This window comes from Spermophilus citellus, assembly GCF_964194105.1.
Source record: "Spermophilus citellus genome assembly, chromosome: 7".
Classification (NCBI taxonomy): domain Eukaryota; kingdom Metazoa; phylum Chordata; class Mammalia; order Rodentia; family Sciuridae; genus Spermophilus; species Spermophilus citellus.
In genome coordinates, this window is record NC_138188.1 from 114,691,892 (window position 1) to 114,706,736 (window position 14,845).

Genomic DNA, 14,845 nt, shown 5'->3' on the forward strand with positions numbered 1-14,845 from the left:
AAAGCAAAGTTCTTATATTAGATTCAACCATAAGCAGTTGCTAACATTCTGCCATTTGGGGCCTATAGAAAGGGCAGTGATGTATGGTTTTTAAAGTAAGTGGATTTTTTTCAGGGGTTCAAGGGAGTGCTTTATACCCAGTTCCAGAAATGCTGCTTCCCTCTCCATTAACGTTAGGAATATCTCAAATAAAAGTCTGAAAAGCGGCACTTTACATAGTGCAACTTATTCAATAATATTTGGAATATTTTATGGTATTGGGGATAACTGGCTATAATTCAGAAAAGACCATCTTTCAAACTGATTAGCACCGCATTCTGAAAGCAAAGGGGAGGGTGACTGGTTTCATTCTCTTTTCTTTTTTTTTAACAGGATCAGCTGTTTCAGAGCCCTCCAATTTCTCACCCCTTACCAAAATTTTCTCCCTTTCTCTTTCACAGCTCGTAATTTAGTCAGCTTCTTTGCCAGCCCTTCCCCCCATCTTCAGCCCAGGTTTTCCAGATTCTGTTCATTCCTTTTTTCATTAATCATACAAGAATCCACAGTTTCCCATAAGTCTCAGGGTGGGTCTCTCCAGTTTGTCTCCTGTGAGTGAGACAAAAATAGTATCAGCTGTGCTGATGAAAACAAAATGTCACTTAAAATTTGACAGGGTTATACCAGATATGGTAGCACAGGCCTGTAATCCCACCTACTTGAAAGACTGAGGCATGAGGTCTCAAGTGGGAGGGCCAGGCTTGGCAACTTAAAGAGACCCTGTCTCAAATCGAAAAAATAAAAAGAACTGGGGATGTGGGTTGGTGGTAGAGCACCCCTAGGTTCAATCCCCAGTAACAGAAAAAAATGAATCATTCACAGGGCTTTTGAGGTGATGGATACACCAATTATTCTGATTATTTTATCATTACACATAATACATATATTGAAATATATACTGTACACATAAATATGCACAATTGTTATGTGTCAATTAAAACTTTAAAAACATTTTTTTTTGGTGCTGGGGATTGAACCCAGGGCATTGTGCATGCAAGTCAAGCACTCTACCAGCTGAGCTATAGCCCCAGCACTTAAAAACATTTTTAAGAGTTGATAGGGCTAAAAGAATTTGAAAAACTCTAACATATTATTAAATTCTATTCATTCATTTTTTTCATTAAATTTTGAGCCACATGATTGGGGATGTGTTATACTCATCTCTCAGTTTCATCTTTCTCACATGTGAAGTATAGGTTACATAACTAGATGAGATGACACTTCCAATTCTGGCACTTCTAGATTCTACAACTCAAGAGCATTCATGCTTAACGAAGCTAAGAACAACATAAAAATACATCAGCTGGGACCACCATCAGCAGAGGATATCAGCTGTTGTGTTTGGTTGTGGGCCAGCACAAAAACCAGTATTTTTCCATATTCTCTTGTGCATTTGTTTTATGTGAGCTAGGTTTTGAGCTACTTTGCAATGATTATTAATTAATGATACCCAATAAATGTAGAAGCCAGGAAAGTATTGAAAGTGTTAATAAGAGATCTAAGTTAATTACCTAAACAGGTTGGAGTATATTTAAAAATTTAAAGTGGCCTGATTCACTGGACTGCAGAAAAATTTCTGAAGACAAAGAGCTGCTCATGAAGCAGGTGCAAGGATCTATACCTTTGCAATCAGCAATAGTCATTAAGAGCAAAAGAGAAGTGATTGATGAACCTGAATGCCATTTGAATGTGTGGCTGCAACATCAGCAGTAATGTGTTCATCCTGCAGACTTTGAGTTTGTTAAAGAATTTAAAGGTGGAGCCTATTAACCCAGTTAATGAAACCTGTCATAAGCCATGCATAGTGTGTGGGTTTAGGCATCTCCATGGGGAGGGAAGGAATGCAGGTGCAGGACATGCTACAGAACAGCCTGCAATACTTAGAGGAATATCAAGGAGTAGGTGACCTGCCTCAGTATGTTTCCAGGCTATAAAATGAATTGGTTATTTGTGGAAAAGATGTTAGAGACAAGGCATAGCTGTGAGGAGAGAAAGTGACTATCCAGTTTCAAATCTTTGAACATCACTCACACTCAAAATTCTACAGGGTGGAAATTAGGGTGTAGACAGTAAATAAAGTCCATGCATATTTATGAAGGTACCACTCTAATTCCCATTGGCTTCAAGAACAGGACTCACTCCCCACCTCTATGAGAATTCAATGCAGGTGATGCTGGTGGCAACATTTCACAGGACACCCTGTCCTGTGGCTCCTGTGAGTCCTCCCCACCAACCTAACAGAGAAGGGTGCTGTGAGGGAGGTACACGCGCCCCTTAACTGTTCCACCCAGAGGTGGCTCACATCACTCCTCTCACACCTATTGCCAAGAACTGGCCAAATGCCTCCCACTCCAGATGCAGGTAAATGGGAAACACCTCACTTCTGAGCACCCCTGCACTGGGAGGGGATCTTTGAAAGTCAGCTATCCATCTTTGCTGTGCTTTCTTATTTCTATTGTGAACTAAATTTTCAGAACCTAACCTGAAATAGAGAAACTTCTGTGGCACTCAAAAATAGAAGTCAGGCCTATAAAATAAATGAATAAAAGCGTTTTTTTAAAGGAACAAACTGCAGGTTACAGAAAAGAGAGGCACTCTACCTTAGACTGTAAATGTTTTAACATCAAGCTTATGGAATGCACGTGTGTTAACCCAGCATCACTTCCACTAGGAAACTACCACATCCTCGTGATGTAGCATCTCTCTCAGTTCATATGGTAAAAGGAGGTAGAGGGAGGACTGACCAGGGTCACCTCCCTCCCTGGGTAGTTGCATAGGACCTGGCCCTGGTCAGTCAAATGGCTTTTCCCACCTGGACACAGTGAGTTTTCAGGCATGAGCACATGATCTAAGCCAGACCATTCAGACCTCTTGTTTTCTGGACCCATATTCTCTGGAACTCATGTAAGCTGTTGATAGACATTACAGCATGGGCATAGCCTGAGAATGAGGCCAATCGAGAGCTGATGGTGTTATTTGAAGACCTGAACAACCTAGACCAAAGTCTACTGCTTGAACCTTCTGGTTGCAAGAGCCAATGCATTTCTCCTCCTGCAGTTTTTCTTTTCTTTTCTTTTTGCTTAATTTGAGTTGTTTCTGATAATAAAATGTTCAAAATGAAAAGGATCTTAACTGTGACACTTGGTTTGGATTTTTCCTTCTTTTATCATGTTACTGTTCTGCTCTGAAACCTTTCATGAACTTTTTAACTGTCCATAAAACCAAATTACAGCTCTTCTGCTTCACTTTCAGAGTCTCCCACAAAAAAAAAAAAAGGCCCACCTTTCCTAATATGTTCCAACATAAACCTGAGAATGCTCAGCCACTTATTTTTTATATTGACATCTGGTTTTAGTCCATTTCTGTCTTAACCTGTCTCAACCTCTAAAATTCTACCTATGTTAGCACAGTTCCTGTGGAAATTATTGCTGCTTTGAGGGAAGGAACTGTGTCTTACAAACAATGGTATTCAGCTTTGCCATCTACACCCTTGCCTCTTAAAACAGTTCAATACTTAGCGTGGTACAGAATCCATAAAATACTCAGCAAATACTTGTTGAATTACATTTCCACAGTGATATTTCCTTGTGAAGCAGACTTTTAATTTTGAACAGGCTACATTTTTTGTTTCTGAGAGGGGGAAAAGAAACTATCGAAGTAGACAATTTGAGGAGCGAATTTATAGCTTGCGAAAGGTGCTGAATTGGCCAGAGCCTCCTTAGGTCACTTCTAAGGTCACTTTTCTTTTTATTTCGTTTCCAACACCATTATAGCTCAGGTAGCAATTCAGAGAGGGGTTCCAAATAACTGACCAAAGTGGTGATCTCTTTTAGATGTGAAAAAGGAACCAGTTCTTTACAGATCAGCTCTCTAGAAACTGTTGATCACCTGTTCTTCATTATTTCTGACACATAATGGTGTATAGTATTTGTTAAAAGAAAAAAAAAGAGACAATTCCTGCATTCCCTTGGGTTCTTTCCTTCAACTCCGAGACTCGTCAATTTCTGCACAACATTAGGAAGGCAGAAAATTAAAGTATAATAACTTTTATAATAATTTTATAGCTTTTACTTGTGTTCCATCTTTTCACAGCCCCCTTCCCCCCCACCCCCTACCAATAACTTTGTAGCAAGTAGGAAAGGATGATGTCCATTTTGCAGAGGAGGAAAACTGAAACTCAGAGAGGCCAAGGGAAATTGTACAAATGATACAGCTAGCAAATGAGAGACCCAAGCTGTCATGTCTCCTGACACAGACAAATCACTTGCTACCCAGTACCTTGCTCACTGTCCCATCGTTGGCCCTAGGAGGTGACCAGGAAGGCATCACAGAGTGGTGGTCAGGCCATAGATCTGGATTCAGCAGATGCGGGTGAGAGTCCAGGTTGGCTCCTTGCTATTATGTGGTCTTGGAAAAGCTACATGATCAACTCCAACCTCAGTTTCCTCCTTTGAAAATGGAAATGATACTACAACTTCCTAATCCAACTGGAGAGAATGAATGATATGGTGTTTGAGACATAATGAGTATTCAGCAAACACTGGGTGTTAAGAACAAAGTTCTGGGGGATGAGAAACTAGTCAGGTGCAAGGGGTTGTTATCATAGGATTGAAAACTGGGCTTTGGCTTCCATTAGCTTATAGAGTCATTATCTTATCTACGAAATGGGTTATGAAAGACCATAATGAGGGAAATGCCCCCACTTTGGAGAACATCTTGGAGAGAGAGTTGGCATTTATGTCCTGCTTCACTGGCATTACCAAGAATTTATCCTTGAAATATCATCCTTGGGTGAACATGGGAGGGAATCTCAAGTGAACTCAAGCCAAGATCCCCCAGGGAAGGCAGTTGCAGCATGAGATTCCAGTGGAGGGGCTGCATTCCCTAATCCTTTGTTACTTGCGATTCCCCAAGACATTTCTTGATGACACACTTGTTACACAGTCCCCACAAATCAACTCGTTCTCCTCTAAGGATCAGGAGACTCCTGTGGCCTTTCCTACAGTGTTCTGCGGCATGGTCCAGCCTTGAGAGACACATGCCCACTCATCCTGTGCTGACCGCCTCGGACCTGCACCCATCTGGAAGTGTCTTGTAACTCTTCATACTCTTCAAGCTCACATCCCAGGCCAGTGAGGCTTCTTTGGTTCTACCTGGCTCAGACTTGCCTTCTATCCTTTTTTGAGGCCCCACTTTTGTGCTGGTGAATGTTTCTGAGGATGTCTGCTTTTCTTATGGGGACACTCTGCTCTATAACCAAATGGGGCTGTGACCTTGTCCTGAAGCTAAGAGTAAGAAACAATAAACTAAATAGATGAACATCTTGGAGGGGATATATTTTCTTATGAAGGCCATTTGTTTGCTTGCATAATTATCACGTATCTTCCTCAAGATACTCCATTTCTTGCCACACCTGCCCTTCTGAGGCATACCCGGGCATTCTCTGTCCAGGTATTATGGATGCACTGTGAATGATTGAACTCTGCCCTCCAAAATGTAATCCAACAGTCCGTGAATCTATGGTTTGCCTGTCCTATAAGATTGTTGTGGGGATTGACATTAAAATGAGTTAGTGCACAATAAATCCAAAGCATTATGTAAATGTGAGGTAATCTGATTCTAAGCTTCTAGACACACTCCTCATCTTTGGAAAATAACAAGAGACCATCACCACCACAAGACAAATGTTCAGCTACCCACGGAAAAAGCCGAACTCTGATCCCCTTGAGTGTTCCACGCATTGGTTAATATCCACTTCCCAGTGGTGTCCATTTATGTAATACCTCTGATCAATAACCTCATTTCTCCCCAGTCTCCCTTTTATTAGCCTCTTTGATAGATTTAATTAAAGTAATGCACTTTATGGGGATATGAAACCAGGCAGTTGGTGACATCACTTCCTGGTTCAGGTCCCTAGCTTCCCTTTCATAAAGTGGAAAGCAATTGCTCTTGCTCAATTCACAGTGGTATCAACTGAATAAAGTCTGGTCTGTGAATTGTCTGCAGTCTAGTTGCTATCATTATCATATATATATATTTTTAATGTTACATTAGACCCAAAATTTGGCACATTATTTTGAGTAGGATAAGAGTATCTGTTTCAGGGCTGGGATTGTGGCTCAGTGGCAGAGTGCTTGCCTTGCACGTGTAAAGTAGTAGATTCGATCCTCAGCACCACATAAAAATAAATAAATAAAATAAAGGGATTGTGTCCATCTACAACTAAAAAAATACTATTAAAAAAAAAAAAGAATATCAGTTTCAGAACAAGCCCATGGCTGACTAGTTCAGTAGCAAAAACAAAACAAAACAAATGAACATGAATTCCAATGTGGGCAACAGATGATTAAATTTAATGTAGATATGGGAAAGACTGGTAGTGGTGTAAGTAAGGCACAAACTGTGTCTATTTAATAGTGATTTATTAACCAATGGCCATTCCTTGAAATGAGGGTGGGGCTTGGGACATGGAAACAAGATGGCCAAGAGTAATTTAAGAAAAGAGGTATACAAAACACAAAACTATATGTGATAAAAGAAGTCCCAGCTGAATTTTACTTTCTTATGAACCTTTTAGTTCCCATATACATTTTTTATGTGCACACCATTCCCCTGAGAAAAGCAATTTTATCATTCCTCTCTCACACACACATACAAACACAAAAAATATCCTCGACTGAGTGGTAAAAAGCATTAAGGTTTTAATTTTGTGATATATACATAGCTGAGCATATTGTTTGGCGAATCAACTGCTATATATATTCATTGAAAATTAAGGTCTAATAGATTTCTTCCATTTATGGAAAGAGAGCATGGCTTTTTCAAAGACAGTTATACTGAAACAACAGAGATAAAGCGTTCTTTCCCAGAGATGGCAAAACTCATTTGGAAGAGGCAGCAGTATCTGTCTTCTGAAGGAAAACAGCACTGACTTGTATGAATCACACCCTGAAGGTTTTCTGTGTGACTTTGGAGGAATCTCCTGATCTCTCTGTTTCCTCTGCAAATGTGTTAATATCTTTGGAATGAGTATTGAATGAGTTCAGAGTAATCACTGGCTAAATAAAAGAAGTTTGATGAATGCTCTATATTTCCAGCCAAACTGAACCACTCAACGTTCCTATATACATCACACATTTCCCTGACTCCACACTTTGCTTATGCCATTTCTCCCACTGGGAGCGCCACCCTCCTGTTTCCCTTGTTCTAATTTTACCCATTCTCCAAGGACAAACTCCTTTCCTGTGTCTTTACCTAGAAGTACTCTTTCTTCTTCCAAACCCACAAAAGACAGCAGGTGCTCTCCATCTCTTTTGATTTGCAGTCGTACTTTTCAATGTTCATTTAAGTAAATGATTTATGCTCTTGCATTGGAAGGCAGAGATTGTGCATGATTTATCTAGGAAATTGGCATCAGGTAAACACTTAATAAATGTTTGTTGAGTAGAGGGTGTGGTGGTAAGTTTTATGTGTCAACTTGGCTAGGCTATTGTATCCATTTCTTTCATCAAACACAAATCCAGGCATTCCTCTGAAGATATTTCCTCTTAAAATATTTCCTCTGAAATATTTTCCTAGATGTGGTTAACCTCTACAGATAGTTGGCTTGAAGGAGATTACCCCACATAATGTGGACAGGTCTTCTCCAAGTAATCAAAAGGCCTTAAGAGCAAAAATTGAGGTTTGAGAATACTGAGAGTATTCTCTCTTTTTAAGAGAAGAAATTCTGCATCCACAAATCCTGGTTGACTTTCTAGCCTGCTTACCTGCCCTATAACTTTCAGACTTGTGTACCCTATAGGTTTCAGACTTGTATGTACTCAGAACTGCATGAACCATCTCCTTAAAATCAATTTCCTTATATAGGCATATGCTGTTGGTCCCATAGGAAAATCATTTGTTTTCTTTACATCATCTTCTTCATCAAGATGATTAAGATTTTGATGTGATAGAATTTAGAATTCCTTCCTCTCTTCTTTAGTATATGTGAATTTTATGCACTACTATATCTTTAGTTTTGCACCTATTTTTGATATTCTACACACTTGATGTGTATTGCACCAAGGGACGTGGTAATTGTTGCACGATAATTATTTCTTCACTAATCAGGCTAGCATCAATTACTAGCTGGGATTTATTGTTTTAAATTGTTTCCCAAAATACTTTAAAAAAACTGAAGCCCAGATTTCTAGGACCAGATCTCTTCCATATCTTAGTTGTGAAGAAATAAAGAGACTTTTAAAGGCTTGCCAAAACCATGTTTCCTTGTGCCCAAGTGCTTTATAAGCCTGGCTGTAAAACCCCGTATATACGTTCATCCTACACCTGAGCTTCATTCAGAACATCAAACTTCTGCTTCTAATTTTAGGGACAGACAATTATTTTTTATCTTTTTGCAGCCTCTTGTAAATAATTCCTGGGGTACTTTCTTTGCCTACCTTTTGTTTGTTTTTATCCTGTGGGGAGAAAGATATCTGGAGTCGGACACACCTGCTGGGCTCTGGCAGGGCCCTAAGAACCCAGAGGCCATATATCCATGCCCCAGGGTTGAGCTGCTGAGTGAATTTGAGCAGCAGGCTTGGCTTTGTCCCCCACCAGCAGAGAATAAAAGGCAATTAGACAGGATGTGCTGAGGAGGGGGGTCTTAATGCACTTATAGATTCTCTTCTCTTTGATTTCAGGCTTATTCTTTTAGAGCAAAGATCCTTAAAAAATAAAAAATAAAAAATCTGAGAATGTCTAACTATGGAATGTCAAGCCATGCAAGGATACACTGGGGAAAAATAAACGAAATGTGTTAGGAATTTGTAGGGGCATAAGATTGCTTTATTTGTCTTTTCATGTTAGAACTACAGTCTCAGAATGTCACGCCTGGATAACACCTTATTCTATTTATCTACACATGAGGAAACGGAAATTCAGAGAAGAAGATTTTTCTCTAACCATGGAATTTACTAGTGGTCAAACTGGACTAGAAGAGAGGTCTCCTGACTTCCAAACCATTGCTTTTGCCTGTATTTGCCTATTCATAAGGCATACCCTATATATACTGGTAGGCAAATTACAAAAAAAAAAAAAAATGTACACACTCATATTCTCCAACTAGCTTAAATAGACAAGAATAATCAGAAATTATATACAGCAAGGTAACTGATTTTTTTCTTTTATGTCTTCACTTTTTTTTATTCTTTTGTTGTTGTTTTTAAAAAGCACCTCCCCCCTTAATTCACTAGACTATATTTTAAGAAAGCATTGGGGAGTGGAAAGGGGTTCAGATTTGAGAATTTTTTCCCCCACTCACTTTGTTTATTTCTGCTTAGGAAGTTTAATAGAGAAATCAGAATTAGAAGGCACTGTCCATGGAGCCTATTTATGGCTATGAATGATAATATCAGAGCTGAAGAAATGTCAGCTTCTCTCCATGTGTCCTCTCTCTGGGTTTTGCAAGTTGGTGTTGACAATGAGATTTGGACCACAACTCAACACACCAGGTCTCAGACAGGGGAAGCAACATCTTGTATTCATACACCGCACTGGGCTTGCCTGGGGAGAGAAGAGCCGTGTTTTTCAACAAACTTCTAACAGAGTTGGGTTTAGAGAATCCTTTTTTTTTTTTTTTTTGACAAGATCTGGAAACAAAACAGGCATCATTAGGATTCCTTTGTCAATGTTGCAAACCTGCTCAGAGAACCATTGTCTACTATAAAAAGATCGAGTACACTAATGTGCTAAAGGAAGAACCTTTCTTTTCTCTTTCCTGAGATCTTCTTTGAATATAAACTTGGGGTATAGGGTATATGTGTGATGTGTGTGCTGAGTTTCTGTACTATAGAAATTCTTTATACAAGGTAGAATGATAGAAGTTGGTAGAATCAGAAAGTAGGAAAGCCAGAAATTAGAATATATATAAAGCCTAGGGGAAAAAAAGACACAATCCTTGATTTTAGGTCTCATGGATAAATGATATAAATGGATATAAAACATTTTGTGCCAGGAGCGGTGGTGCATGCCTGTAATCCCAGCAGCTCGGGAGACTGAGACAGGAGGATTGTGAGTTCAAAGCCAGCCTCTGCAAGGGTGAGGCGCTAAGCAACTCACTGAGTGAGACTCTGTTTCTAACTAAAATATAAAAAAGGGCTGGGGATGTGGTTCAGTGGTTGAGTGCCCCTGGGTTCAATCCCTGGTACCCACCCCCCAAAAAACACCTTGTGCTTAGTGCAGAATGTAGCTCAGTTGTGAGGTGTGTCCTTGCAGAAAGCTAGTGCTCAGTTATTCTGTGAGCTGAAGATGGATCATAGAGTTGGAGCTTCTCAAAGCTTGAAGAGTCATAGTCTGAGCTCCTTGCCAGCTCAGGACCTCCTCTAGCGGAACCCTGATAGATTGGTAACACTGGTCTGGACATTTCCTCAGATGAGGAGTTTACTAATTCAAAACTTGATGTGTAGAAGTACAGTTGTTATAGTTTGGATATGAGGTGTCCCCTAAAAGCTCATATGTGAGACATTGCAAAAATATTCAGAGGTGAAATGATTAGGTTATGAGAGCTGTAACCTATTCAATGGATTAATCCACATGAATGGAATAATTGGGTGGCAACTGCATGCAAGGAGTGTGTAGGTGCAGGAAGTAGGTAATTAGGAGTTTCTTTTTGTGGGTTATATTTTTGTCCCTGGAGAGCAGAACTTTTTCTGCTTCCAGACTGTCATGAACTGAGCAGCTTTCCTCTTCCACACCCTTCTGCCATGATATTTCTGTCTCACCTTGGGCCCAGAGCTATGGAGCTGGCCAACCTTGAACTGAACTTCTGAAACTCTGAGTCAAAATAACTTTTCCTCCTCTAAGATGTTGTTATCTGGTATATTGGTCACAGTGAGGCAAACACAACTAATACTGCAATTGAACAAGTTTTCCCGAGAAAAGAATTAAAACTTTTGACTTATTTTTTTTTAAAGCTATTTTTGTCATACAGTTAATTGAGCAAATAGCCTGTGCTTAGATTTTAAGATAGGGAAAAGAGGAACAAAAGACTTTGCAATGATGGAATCTGAATCAAGCTTTGGGATCACATGGATTGTACATTGTGTGGAGACAAACAAGAGATCAGGCAGCTACAATGAGCTGTGAGGAAAATTAGGACCAGAAAGAGCAAAGGCCATAATAGTCTAGAAGGAGCCTCCCTGGCCTAGTTGTGTGGTAGGGTAGAGGGCAGAGGGAGGGTCACAGAAAAGCTATTTGCAGAAAATAGAGCTGAAGGATAATTACTGACTGGTGACCTCATAAAAATCACCATCTCTCTGAACCTTGGTTTCTTATCTCTAAAATGGGAATAATAACAATAGCCTGGAATAACCTGTTTTAGTAGGAAATTGTGAGGAATGGATTAATGAATCATTGTTCAACTGGAGCTTTTTTGAACTGTAAAGTGCTCTGTCATTGTAAGGGATGTTAGTGTTTTTAGATATTATCTTCTTTCTGCACATATAGATTTGCCTCCCCCTTGAACAGCAGGAACAGAAGAACAAAACAACAGATTGGGATGGGGAGATTTATACTGTTTACTTTTCTGCTCAGCTTGATTACCTAGGCTCTCAGGGTTATCAGGGGATGGGGAGAGAGTAGGGCAAGTCTGTCAGAACCAAGTGAATCTGTCAGAGAGGGCAGGATTCCCTTGAGGCCTACCTTGTTAGAGCCAAAGTCTTAGTGAAGAGTGTAATCCATACCTGTTTATGTGGTGGTGGTGGTGGGGGGCTGGTGTGGATGGGCGACTTCCATAGGACTTCACTAACATTTCAGCGGCCTCATCTCACCAGAGGTAAAATTGCCCAATTTGTTCCAAGCAGACACGTGTGTATCTGAAGGATTTGTTTGTATATTTAAGAGATTTAGTTATAGTTATGATTATTCATTTTTCACCAGGAAATAGTAGTAGCCCAGTGATTCCAAGTATCATTAACTCATTGTTAACTAAGATTTGAATTCCAAGTGCAGGGGCTGGGGTTGTGGCTCAGTGGTAGAGCGCTTGCCTAGCATGTGTGAGGCACTGGGTTTGAACCTCAGCACTGCATATAAAAAAATGAATAAAATAAAAGTCCATCAACAACTAAAAAAAAAAAAATACAAGTGCAATGTCTACATTTTGCCCAAAGCCCACTCTCCTATAATAATAATTATCATTATTAAATCAAGATTTTGGCACAATTTCATGGCATTTCCCATCCTGCTTCTGATGGCATGAAAACATAATATTTACTAACTTTGAAGCTGGCAATAATATTGGAATCGGTGACTCTGTACTATTTAAGCAAATCTTTCCTTTTCTGTTCTCCTGTCTGCAAAATAAAGACGATAGATTTGATTTATCTTCCAAGTGCCTTCTAACATCAATATTCCACCCATCTGTAATGTTTGCCTCTCCTTTTCCTGCCCACATTCTCAAATCATAAGAAACTTCCATTTGTTCGTCTTTTATTGAAAATCCAGCTGCCTGAGAAGGCCAGATCTTGTAGACTGGGCTGCTATTTAAATCTCTGTCAGGCCACAGAAACTTTGCTTAAAATCATATTTTGTTAATCCATCATGTGGATGTGGAGCTTGCTATTTTTAATATATGCTCTGCACAGCCTAGTTATTCATGGCTAAGAGTTTGCCACGAACTTCAGAGCCGAATGTAAAAGCAAACAGCTCCAGAAAAGCAAGATGGAGACTTCTTTCACACACTAATAAAATCTGGGAGTGGAGGAGAGGGGCCAGTTTCTCCTCCTGGTGTGAAACACAGGGAGTTCCTCTGGAATGTTTGACCTCATAGGAGCAAAAGAAGAAACAGCCTACAGTAGTGTTTATTTAGATGGTAGGCTCTTTTTTTTTTTTTTTTTTTTTTTAGTTATTGGGCAAAACTCTAGAAGTGTGCCTTTTGTTACAAGGCTCAGATATTCTCCTGAAAATCTTCTAATTGCTGTTTTCTCTTTTTCTCTTCAACTTCCTTTTCATCTCCTTTCCTTCTCTAATATCATGTAATATGCACAGGTTAAAATAAAAAGGCATGAAAATTGAAGCATTTTAATTAGACTCAAGAAGAAATACCTACATTTCTACTAACTTGAGTCCTAATGGAAAGCCACTAGATATGTACTTGTATCCAAACTCACCTGAATACTGACTTTCTGAACTTTGAGCCATGTAATTAGTTTATTCATTCAGACATGTTCATTAAAGTCATATGATGGATTAGAAATTGCATTAAATGCAGTGTTCACAAAGGTGATGAGACACAGTACTTGCTCTTGAGGAGTTCAGAGTCTACTAGGGCCTAGAGATTAAAAAGAAGCCAAGGGTGGTGACACACATCTGAAATCCCAGCTACTTGGGAGGCTGAGGCAGGAGGATTGAATGTTTTAGATCAGCATGGGAAATTTAGCAAAATCCTCTCTCAAAATAGAAAAGAACAAAAGGGCTGAGGATGTGGCTCAGTTGTATAGAGCATTCCTAGCATGTGTGAGGCCCTGGGTTCAACCCCCAGCACTGTGGGGCAGAATGGGAGGAATCCCTCAAGAGATATATCAGGAAATAAGGTCCTAATTGTCTTTCCAAAATTTCAGGTAATGTTTATACCATCTGATCACAGTTCTATAAAAGCCTATGAGAGGTATTTACCATTCAGCTACATTCTCTAAATAAATAGGCTCATTGAGGGTCAATGATTCATAGAATTCTGATCTGGGTAATGGAAAGTAGAACAGACAATGAAGAACAGAAAGACCATTCATTGACTCAGTCACTCAAAACTGCCAAGGCCCAGAGCTAAGGCACAATCAGAGTAATTTCTGCTATATACCTGTTTTCTCTCTATGACTATAAATATCACAAAAAAGGGCAGAAACAAGGGAGGGATGATACCTCCTCCCCATATTTTTGGAAATTAACAAAGTGCCTTGACTTGACTTTTTTTTTTTTTTTTTTTTTTGTCTAAAGTATTTCTAGTGAGAGTACATAAGTTGGAAGTAAGCTAGAAAACCACTCTGATCCATTGGATAACTGTGCCTCTCTCTGCCAGCTGTCTCACAGATGCCCACCACAGGAAGTAGACCAGTATGTGCAGGAGTTTCAACCACTTGTGTAGCATACACTGCTGCCAAGGAATGATAACATCCTCTCGTGATAAGTCAGTTCCTCATGGCAAGGCTGCAAATGTCAGAGACTTCGAGTACCTTCCTCATCAGTCCATCATCATTTATTTAGGTGCATATATCCTCCTTCTTTCAGAGTAAGTGGGTGAGAAAGCTTATTTTAAAGAGAAGGAAATCAAAAGTAAACTACCAGGTTATACCAAAGTTCTTCACTCTTTACTTGATTCAGTAAACATAGAGGAACTTTGTGCAGGGCTAAATGCCACAGGGAATACAAAGATGAGCAAGATTTTGCCTTCATTTTAAAAGATGTCATGGTCTGAAACTTGCATTAAGAATGAGACAGCAATGCCAAAATTCATCATTGTCATATGAAAGCTTCTGTAAGGGTGCAATGAAAGTTCCAAGGAAGGAAAGGTTGTTATATGTCTTGGGCACTTGTGGGGAAGGGGCTGGCGTGTAGAAACTTTCAGATAAAAGGCAGGTATGGAATTGACTGTAGTATAAAGTTGGAAAGGGAGTAAAGAGAAATTCCACGGGAATGTTGGTGACCAGATCTGTGTTTTGTAAAGATCACTGTGGCAACAATGTACAGAACAGATTGTGGAAAAGGGAATTAAGTTTATAATAATAGTGGAAGTTGACAGAGCTAATCTCTATTAAGCACTTATGCCATTCCTTATTCT